General features: G+C 44.0%; 1 non-coding gene across 1 annotated transcript; it reads left to right on the top strand.

Moving 5' to 3' along the window:
- The first annotated feature begins 444 nt into the window (after positions 1–444).
- On the top strand, positions 445–581 carry LOC114811378. Its single transcript, XR_003759082.1, has one exon. It is a non-coding gene; the product is annotated as a small nucleolar RNA SNORA7 (small nucleolar RNA).
- The last annotated feature ends 10,038 nt before the right edge of the window (positions 582–10,619 follow it).

Raw genomic sequence — 10,619 nt, 5'->3', positions numbered from 1 at the left:
TCCCCCTCATCCCTCTCGTCCCTCTCACCTCTACAGTATTTAAAATGATATTGTCTATATTTAGATCGACTGCCTGTTCATCTGCTTTGCCTATCCTATTAGATTGCAAAGCTAGGTAAATGGTCTAATAATAATAATTGTGGTATTTGTTAAATGCTCACAATGTTCCGGGAACTGTATTTAGCACTGGGGCAGATACCAGAAAATCGAGTTGGACAGAGTTCCTGTCCCACTTGTGGCCCACAGTCTCAGTCCCCATTTTACAGATGAGGATAAGTGAGGCACAGAGCAGTGAAGTGACTTGTCCAAGGTCACACAGCAGAGCCAGGATTATAGCCCATGACCCTCTGACTCCTAGGCCCGTGCTCTATCCATTATGCCACGCTGCTTCTCCTGAGGTAGATATGGTCCCTGGCTTCAAAGTGTCTCGTTAGTACTTAGCACCATCTCTCAGGCCTCACCTGGAGAGTTTCCAGTACTCTATCAGTTTTAACTACAGGAGGGAGAGTCAAGCAGAGGTCTACCCATTCCATTCCTAGCTTGGGCAGTGGCTAGCAAGTGGAAGGCAATCTGCTACGAGTCAAAACTCCCCTCTGTTGGGCAGCCGCGGCACGGGAGAGAGTCGAGGACAGAGACTCAAGTTTACTGCGTGGAAGAAGACAGTGGTAAATCTCTTCCATATTTTTACCAAGAAAACTCTAAGGATACACTACCAGAATGATTGCAGATGGAGAGTGAGACATTCTGTGAGAGATGGGTCCATGGAGCGCTATGAATCAGAGATGATGCAATGGCATAAGACAGAAAAGTACCTGGCACAATGGTCTCTCCATATCTGTACTCAAAAGACATTGGATGGTGAGAGTCACTCTGAACTTTTTCAATCGCAAGGGTCTTTCCAGTGTGTCCCAATCTGCAAGGCTAATATAATAATAATTGTCGTATTTGTTAAGCACTTACTAGGTGTCAAGCACTGTTCTAAACCTTAGGGTGGATACAAGGTAATCAGGTGGGATACAGTCTCTGTCCTAAATGAGGCTCTTAATCCCCATTTTAGAGATGAGGTAACTGAGGCACATAGAAGTGAAGTGATTTACCCAAGGTCACACAGAAGGCTCATGCAGAGCCAGGATTGGAACCCATGTCCTCTGACTCCCAGGGCTGTGCTCTTTTCACTAGATCATTAGTTCCCCTCTCTGCAGACTAGGCCTATTCACCTCTGCATTTGGATCTGTACCCTTTAAGCCCCTGATATTCATTCATTCATTCAATCATATTTATTGAGCACTTACTGTGTGTAGAGCACTGTACTCAACGCTTGGAAAGTATAATTCAGGAACAGAGACAATCCCTGCTCACAATGGGCTTACAGTCTAGAAGAGGGGAGACAGATATCAAAACAAGTAAACAGGCATCAATAGCATCAACATAAAAAAATAGAATTATAGATATATATATACATCATTAATAAAAATTAATAGAATTATAAATATGTACATATATACACAAGTGCTGTGGGGAGGGAAGAGGGGGTAGAGCAAAGGGATAGTCACCCTACCCTCAGTTCCTCAGCACTTATGTACATATCTGTAATTCATTCATTCACTCATATTAACTGAGCACTTACTGTGTGCAGAACACTGGTCTAAACACTTGGGAGAGTGCAATACAGCAATAAACAGATACATTTGCTGCCCACAGCGAACTTACTATCTTCAGAATAATGTCAGTGTCTCCCTCTAGACTGTTAGCGTCCTGTGGGCAGTGAATGTGTCTACCAATTCTCTATTATTGTTACTCTCCCAAGTGCTTAGTACAGTGCTCTGGACATAGCACTCAATAAAGACCATTGACTGATTGAAAGACATGATGATGATGATGACGGTATTTGTTAAGCACTTACTATATGCCAAACACTGTTCTAAATGCTGGGGTAGATACAAGGTAATCAGGTTGTCCCACATGGGGCTCACAGTCTTAATCCTCATTTTACAGATGAGGTAACTGGGGCACAGAGAAGTTGAGTGACCTTGCCCAAAGTCACACAGCTGGTAAATGGCAGAGCTGGGATTAGAACCCATGACCTCTGACTCCCAAGCCCAGGCTCCTTCCATTAAGCCATTTTGCTTCGCTAAAAATCTCTCTGTCAGTCTCAACTGCTAGACTGTCAGCTCCTTGAGGGCAGGGATCGTGTCTACCTGGTGTATTGTACTCTCCCAAGCACTTAGTACAATGCTCTGCACAGAGCAAGAGTTCAATAAATACCCTTGACTGGTTGAGTTTTCCACCATACTGATCCCTTTAACAGGAATCCAATTCAGCAGTGCTTCATTCCAGTTCGTGGTTTTGAAATTTCTCCAGATAAATCTGTGTTGAGCGGGGCAATCTAAATGTCATTTTGATTAAGTTCCATACTCTGGACCCTTTCCATACTCTGGAGCATGGATCGTCCTTGGTTTTCCAGCATCAAAAAGCAACTCTAGAGAGATGGGCAGTTGACTTTTGACACCTAGTCAAGAGCTGGATGGCTTGCATATGCTGGTCTCCCCGCTTTTCTGCCCCCCACCCCTTAATGAAGCCCCCAGGACTCTATTCCCTCTTTCTTAGAGATTTGAGAAGCACAGGTGCTCGCCTTGGCTTATTCTCAGTTCCTTTCCAAGATAGAATGTGAGGGGAACATCTGGTTGACAAAGGAACCATCTTTATTTAAGACTTTTTTTTTTCTTGTAGAAGAACAGCACCTGCCATAGCTTGGCCCTTGGTTTCCCAACATTATATATCAGTGTTTCCTGGAGTACTCAGCAAAACAAACTCCCAGTTGCTGCAGTCTTTCAACTGCTTCTTCCTGAGGAGATAAAAATAAGTCAAGGAATCCAACATCTCAATACAATCTCAGGATTTGGGTAATTTTTTAGTGCTCCATCAGGACTAGTGTTGCTATGAGCTTTTTTCTATATATAAACAAAGGAAAAGGAGCATCTTTTCTCTCATTAGTTTAGCAGAATAAAAACTCCTTGGGTTTACGTAGGGCCTGTCATCGAGGATGCATGATGCCTTTCACAAATATTATCTTATTTTTCTCCTCGATTATGTAAAAGGCAAGAAAACATGCTATGATTTCGGTCTTATTATCCATATCACTGAAGACAGAGTCAGTGACAGATTCAATATGAGAGCTCAGTTCTCCCACCTTTCTTTCACTCTAGTTCCCCTTTCTGACACACTCTACTTCCTGTTTCAAAATGCTAAATAGTTAAAAGGGACAGTTCCATTTTCTGATTATTTTAGTATGTATTCTCCAAAGGATTAAGCAAACAGACGAGTGGGGAACACACGAAACTCTAGGATGTTTTTAAATGACCTTTTGAAACACCAGATTGACTACTGTATGATAAATCAAATGTAAACACCCATCCTGGAGGATAAAAAGTACAGTGAGCCAAGACTAGTCACTCCCTTCAGATTCCTCAAACTTCTCAGCATAAAAAGCAAGGCAAGGCAACCCGTTTCCTACTTTGTGGAGTTAGCTTTACTATTATTGTTTCTATGAAGCACTCACTATCTAAGTCTGGGACAAGGTAATCAGATCAGACACAATCCTACTCCCTCTTTCAAGTCTACTATCCTAATCCTTCTTTTGGATCTGAAGAGACCAGGCTAAGTAGCTTCAAAAATCTCCCTTCAAAAAGTGAGCAGTTTACTTGGTTCTTTCCAGCAGCCTTGCAGCCTCTGGGAAGTCTCTTCTCTTCACCTTGACTCCTCTCTTGCCACCCCTCCAGTGAAAGTTTTTCTTTTTGCTATTTACATGCTCAAGAGCTATATCCATTGATTTATTTGTTCCCCTCTTTTTTTTTCCAATGGTGTTTGTTACACCCTTATTATGTATCAGGCACTGTACTAAGCACTGGCTAATCAAGTTGGACACAGTCCCTGTCCCACATGGGGCCTGCAGTCTTAATCCCCATTTTGCAAATGAGGCAACTGAGGCACAAAGAAGTGAAGTGACTTGCCCAAGGTCACACAGCAGACAAGTGGTGGAGCTGAATTAGAATCCAGGCCCTTCTGACTCCCAGGCCCATGCTCTATCCACTAGGCAACACTGCTTCTCACTTACATCTATTATATAATGCTCAGAACCATGATGTCAATGTTAGGTCAATATATAGCCAGACTCCACTTAGTACAGTGCTTGACACGTAATAAACACTTAACAAATACCATCATCAGCATTAGGTTGGACCATGTCCCAAATGAGACTTACAATTTTCATCTCCATGGGGACCTGGGTGAAGACATTAGGGACTCCTGACAAGTTCTTTTGACTCAACTGGCTTCAAGAATTACCCAAAATTGTAGGTTCAGTCATTCAAGAATCAGTCATTCAAGAATCTGTTATTTGCGGGTGACTCTGCTCTAGAGGCATACACCCAAGAAGACCTACCAATTAATCAATTGGTTTTATTTATTGAGGACCTTCTGAGTGCTGGGCACTGCACTAAGCTAGACTTGTACTCTGTGCCCTCAAAGAGAGCATAATTTCATCAGGGAGGTAGACAAACATGAATTATTTAGAGTGAGCTTAGGAGGATTTAACCAGATGCAGCTCAACTATAATGCAACAGGATGGAATAGCAGAATAGGTAACTAAATATACAAATGAGAAACCAAATAACAGCCTGTGGAATCGGCCAGGCACCCGTAAGTCTGAAGAAAACTGAAATGAAAGTTATCAGCCTCCACCAGGTAAAACCTACACCTAACAACAGATTTTTTTTTTATTGGCAACATCAAGTTAAATGAAATGCTATCACCGAATTCAGTTACCTGTCGCTACTATTTACTGAGCACCTCTTTTGTCCTGAACACCAAGGCATCGCACTGGCCAAACATAGAGAAGAAAATGGAAAATTGAATTGAGAAGGCCAGCACAACCTTTGGGAGACTGTCAGGGATTTGTTGAGTGCTTTCTATGTGCCAAGCACTATACTGAGCACTGGGGGAGGCACAGAATAATCAACTCCCTCATAGGGCTCACATTCTAAGTAGGAGGGAGAAGAGGTATTGAATTCCCATTTTATAGGGGAAGAAACAGACACGGAGAAGTTAAGCGATTTGCCCAAGGTCACACAGCAAGTGGGTGACAGAGCAGGGATTCAAGCCCCAGGACCTCTGACTCCCAGGCTATTGCGCCTTCCACTAGGCCGTGCTGCTTCCAGATGCCATCCCAGGCCCACACAAGGGTCAAAAAAATAAGAGGTTCACAAGCTAAGAGGTTCACACTAAAGGGTAGAGAGAGCAGGTTTCACATCCCCATTTTACAGAAGAGGAAACAGAGACAGAGTCCCAGAGAGGTTAAGGGACTTGCCTAAAATCACACAGCAGTTCAGGGGCTGAGATGAGACTAGTGGTCGAGAAATCTGAGTCTCCCACTCTTTCCACTCGGTTCTGCTACCTCCCAGGGTATTTCTATCACTACTTAGGCTGATCGCAGCTGGCCTGCTTTTTGACAGGCTCTTAGGTCAAATTCAAACACCATGGACTGTGGCGTGACGGTAGCAACTTTTCTCACTTGCCCTCACTGCTCTGTTGAGCAGCATAACCTAGTGGATAGAGCACAGGCCTGGGAGTCAGAAGGTCCTGATTTCTAGTCTCAGCTCCGCCGCTTGTCTGCAGCGTGACCTTGAGCAAGTCATTTAACTTCTCTGTGCCTCAGTTACCTCATACGTCAAATGGGAATTGAGACCGTGAGCCCCATGTGGGAGCTGGACTGTGTCCAACCTGATGAGCTCGTTTCTACCCTAGCGCTTAGAACAGTGCCTGCACATAGTAAGTGTTTAACAAGTACCACAGTGATTATTATTATCTTTAGTTCTGACCCCACCAGGAGTCCAGCAAGAAGCAGAACAGCAGCAGCAATCAATCAATCAATCAATCCATGGTATTTATTGAGCACTTTATGCATAACACTGTACCAAGGGCTTGGGAGAGTAAACTACAACAGAATTAGCAGACATGCTTCCTGCGCCCTTAACAAGCTTCCAGACTAGAGGGGGAGAAGACATGAATAGGAATAAATAAGTAATTTATAATATATAAATTGTATACTTCACCTCGCTACTCTCCTACTACAACCCAGCCTGCACACTTGGCTCTTCTAACGCTAACCTTCTCACTGTACCTCGGTCTCATCTATCTCGCCACCGACCTCTCTCCCACATCCTGCCTCTGGCCTGGAATGCCCTCCCTCCTCAAATCCGAGAGACAATTACTCTCCCGCCTTCAAAGCTTTATTGAAAGCACGTCTCCTCCAAGAGGCCTTCCTTTTCCTCTTCTCCCACTCCCTTCTGCATTGCCCTGACATTCCCTTTATTCATTTTACCCCCCAGCCCCACGGCACTCATGCGCGTGTTCATAATTTACTTATTTATATTATGTCTGTCTCCCCTCTAGACTGTAAGCTTGTTGTGGGCAGGGAATGTATCTCTTTATTGTTATGTTGTGCTCTCCCAAGAGTTTAGTACAGTGCTCAGTAAATATGATAGAATGAATGAATGAATAAATAAATAAATGAGGGAGCAGGAAAGAATACAAACAGAGCCACTGCTTCCAACAAAACCACCACGTCATGGATAAGCCCAGGGAGAAGATAATCCTGGGAAAATGATAGAAAGAATAGAGCAACTGCTCTTTTGTTTTCAAACAAATGACCTGGCTTAAGAAAGGATTTCACCTTTAACCAATTCTACCATATTATATTGCCCCGAGTGCTTAGTACAGTGCTCTGTACACAGTAAACACAAAATAAATACTGCTGATTGACAGATTTAAAGCTGTTTGAGTAGGTCTGACAAGCCCATTCTGGCTTCTTAGTCTGTATGGTGCAATCTTCAGACTACCAGCATTTTAATTGCTTGCTTTCATTCATTTATTCATTCAGTGGTATTTATTGAGCGCTTACTGTGTGCAGAGCACTGTACTAAGAGGTTAAGATACTCAGAGCTGAGATAGGGAAGATATATATTACCTCATACTGGGTGTAGCTCAATCCAGAATATTAACTGAGTGCCTGTTATGAACCGATTCCTGAATTGGGTAGGTACCGGGGATAATAATAATAGTAACTGTGGCATTTGTTAAGCTCTTACTATGTGGCAGGCACTGTACTAAGCACTGGGGTGGATACAAGCAAATCCAACTGGGCCCAATCCTTGTTCCACATGAGGCTCACAGTTTTAATCCCCCTTTTAATAATGTTGGTATTGGTTAAGCGCTTACTATGTACAGAGCACTGTTCTAAGCTCTGGGGTAGATACTGGGTAATCAGGTTGTCCCACTTGAGGCTCCCAGTTAATCCCCATTTTACAGGCGAGGTAACTGAGACACAGAGAAGTTAAGTAACTTGCCCATAGTCACACAGCTGACAAGTGGCAGAGCCGGGATTCGAACCTATGACCTTTGACTCCCAAGCCCAGGCCCTTTCCGCTGAGCCATGTGAGGCACAGAGAAGTCAAGTGATTTGCCCGAGGTCACATAGCAGATTAGAACCCACGTTCTTCTGACTTCCAGGCCTACGCTCTTTTCACTAGGCCATGCCCGATCTTAGCCTTTCCTAAGGGGTGACCCTTACCCCCTTAAAAAAATCAGAAAATTACAAAAGTCTGAGGTGACGCTCCCAGGGCTTTCGTGATACGAAACTGGAAGCAGTTTTCAGAAACACCAGATGGTTAACTAGCCCCAGTGCACCAAGTGATGAAACATGAAGTGACAAACTGGAAATGTGTTGTCCGGTGACTCACAGCTGAACTGGTTTCTGGGTAGTGAGTCAGGAGATGACAGGACTTTCTGAATCCTCTGAATCCCGACGGGGGTGAGAGGGTTTGATCCAAGAGCTCTTTGCCCGTGGGCGCCCTGCGTCAAACCGCCTCGCACTCGGCAGTCGGGCTTTCGCTGCTGCTGCTGCCCACGGTCGGGCGGTCCCCTCCCACCCGCTACAAAAGCAGCGTGGCCTAGTGGATAGAGCACAGGGCCGGGAGTCCGAAGGTCATGGATTCTAATCCCGGCTCTGCCTCTTGTCTGCTATGTGATCTCGGGCAAGTCACTTCACTTCCCTGGCCTTCAGTTGCCTCATCTTTAAAATGGGGATTAAGACCGTGAGCCCGATTTGGGACAGGGACTTACCGGACCCAATTTTCTTGTGTACACTCCAGCGTTCAGTACAGTGCCTGGCACACAGTTAGCTCTTAACAAATACCACCATTATTATTTTTATTAGAGGGTGGGAAAACTCTTGTCACTGCTCTAAAGCCAGTCTTCGAGCGGGGAGTCAGTGCTCTTTTGTACCCTCTGCAACTTTCAGGCTGACTTTTCCGCATTCTTTACAAAAGAGGTTAGGGTTGAGGGACAGTCGAGAGACAGAGGGGAGGAGTCTCCCGAGTGCTTAATACAGGACTCTGCACATATTAAGTACCCAATAAATAATAGTGATTGTGGTTGTTAAGCACCTACTATATGCCAAGCACTGTACTATGCTCTAGGGTAGTACAAGATAGTCCAGTCCCTCATAGGGCTAACAGTCCAAGTAGGAGGGATTGAATCCCCATTTTGCAAATGGGGGAACTGAGGCAAAGAGAAGGTTGTGACTTACCAAAGTTCACACAGCAAGTAAGTGGTAGAGTGGGAATTAGAACCCAGGACTTCTGACTCGCAGGCAGATACTCTTCCCACTAGGCTCCACTGCTTCCCATGCCATTGATTAAGAGATTGATTAGGAATTTGGGAGCAAACAAGGCTCTAGGTTTGTGGGCTTTCTTCCTTTTCCTCTGGGACTCTCTGACTTTTGGACATTCTTACCTTTGGATATTCTGACTTTTCATAGTGTGTAAATTTTCAGGAGATTATTCAAAAACTTTTAATCCTCTGCTTGAGAGCATATGCCATGCCATCTCTTGGTCATTCTGGTATTATTTTAATGGCATTTGTTAAATACAAGGTCCTGTAATAATAATAATGTTGGTATTTGTTAAGCACTTACTATGTGCAGAGCACTGTTCTAAGTGTTGGGGGAGATACAGGGTAATCAGGTTGTCCCACATGAGGCTCACGGTCTTAATCCCCATTTTCCAGATGAGGTAACTGAGGCACAGAGAAGTGAAGTGACTTGCCCACAGTCACGCAGCTGCCAAATGGCAGAGCTGGGATTCGAACCCATGACCTCTGACTCCCAAGCCCGGACTCTTTCCACTGAGCCACGCTCCTTCTCTACAGGATAGGCACTGGGGATAATAGTAATAATAATAACTGTGGCATTTGTTAAGAGCTTATTTATGTACCAGGACTGCTCTAAGCTCTGGGGTAGATAAAAGGTAATCAAATTGGACAGAGTCTCTGTCCCCCATGAGGCTCACACTCTGAATCCCCATTTTACAGATGAAGGAAATGATACACAGGGGAGTTAAGTGACTTGCCCAAGGTCACACAGCAGACAAGTGGCAGAGCCGGAATCAGAATCCAGGTCCTCTGACTCCCAGGCCTCTGCTCTATCCCCTAGGCCATGCTCCTTCTCACGTTGGTTTCCAACAGGACAAAGGATGCTGGAAGGAGCAGTGTGATTGTTGTCCAAAACCTGCAGCTACACTAGGGCTATTTGAGCTCATCTCAAAAAAAAAAAGTTAGTTCATTTCGATTTATCTTTTAGGCATATTCTTCCGGTTGTTGCAATCTTCAGACTATTGTCATCCGAACCTGGCATTTTCAACAGCTAAAACAATCTCTGACTGTTAGGCAAAGGACAATTTACAACTGGTAAAGAGTTTAAATGAAGTGCCAGTCAGCTAATTAGAAAAGTAATTGCTATCTGGGTTTAGGAATTTGGTATGCTTGGGCCACAGGAGTTAGTAAAAAGACAGGGAGGTTTGCATTTCTAAGCAAACGTGATTACAAAATCACACTTAAGCAGAAAAGATTGGGCAATTGGTTTGAGCAGATAGTTCCAAGATTTGCTAACTGGAGAAAGCAGTTTTATCTTCGACAAAGGAAAGACGCAGAAGGATACTTGCACTGTGAGCCCCTTGTGTACAGGGAGGGTGTTCAACCTCATTAACTTGTATCTCGCCAGTGCTTAGGACAGTGCTTGGTGCATGTTATGTGCTTAATAAGTACCATCAATCAATCAATGGTATTTACTGAGCACTTACTATGTGCAGAGCACTATACTAAGTACTTGGGAAAGTACATTACAACAGAATTAGCAGACATGGTCCCTGCCCATATCGAGCTTGCAAGCAGAGAGAAGGGAAAATCCCTCAATTATCTGGAAAATGTGATCAATTTATATGATCAAAAAGGGAAAACTCGGGTGAAAGCTCCCTGCAATTAACCATTCATTCAATCATATTTATTGAGTGCTTACTGTGTGCCCAGAACTGTAATAAGCGCTTGGGAGAATACAATTCAACAATAAACAGACATAATCCCTGTCCACAGCGAGTTTACACTCTAGAGGGACTAGCATTTTAGCCAGAAAAAAACAGATATTTGCTGCAGTGACCCATTCCCCTGATCTTGTGGAGATGCAGCCCCAGTGTCTTCGTCTTTCAGAACCTCAGGGTTTAGAGCTGGTA

The sequence above is a fragment of the Ornithorhynchus anatinus genome, chromosome 4, assembly GCF_004115215.2.
Source record: "Ornithorhynchus anatinus isolate Pmale09 chromosome 4, mOrnAna1.pri.v4, whole genome shotgun sequence".
Taxonomy (NCBI): Eukaryota; Metazoa; Chordata; class Mammalia; order Monotremata; family Ornithorhynchidae; genus Ornithorhynchus; species Ornithorhynchus anatinus.
The sequence above is the reverse complement of the archived record's forward strand: the minus strand, read 5'-3'. Positions and strand labels throughout refer to the sequence as shown.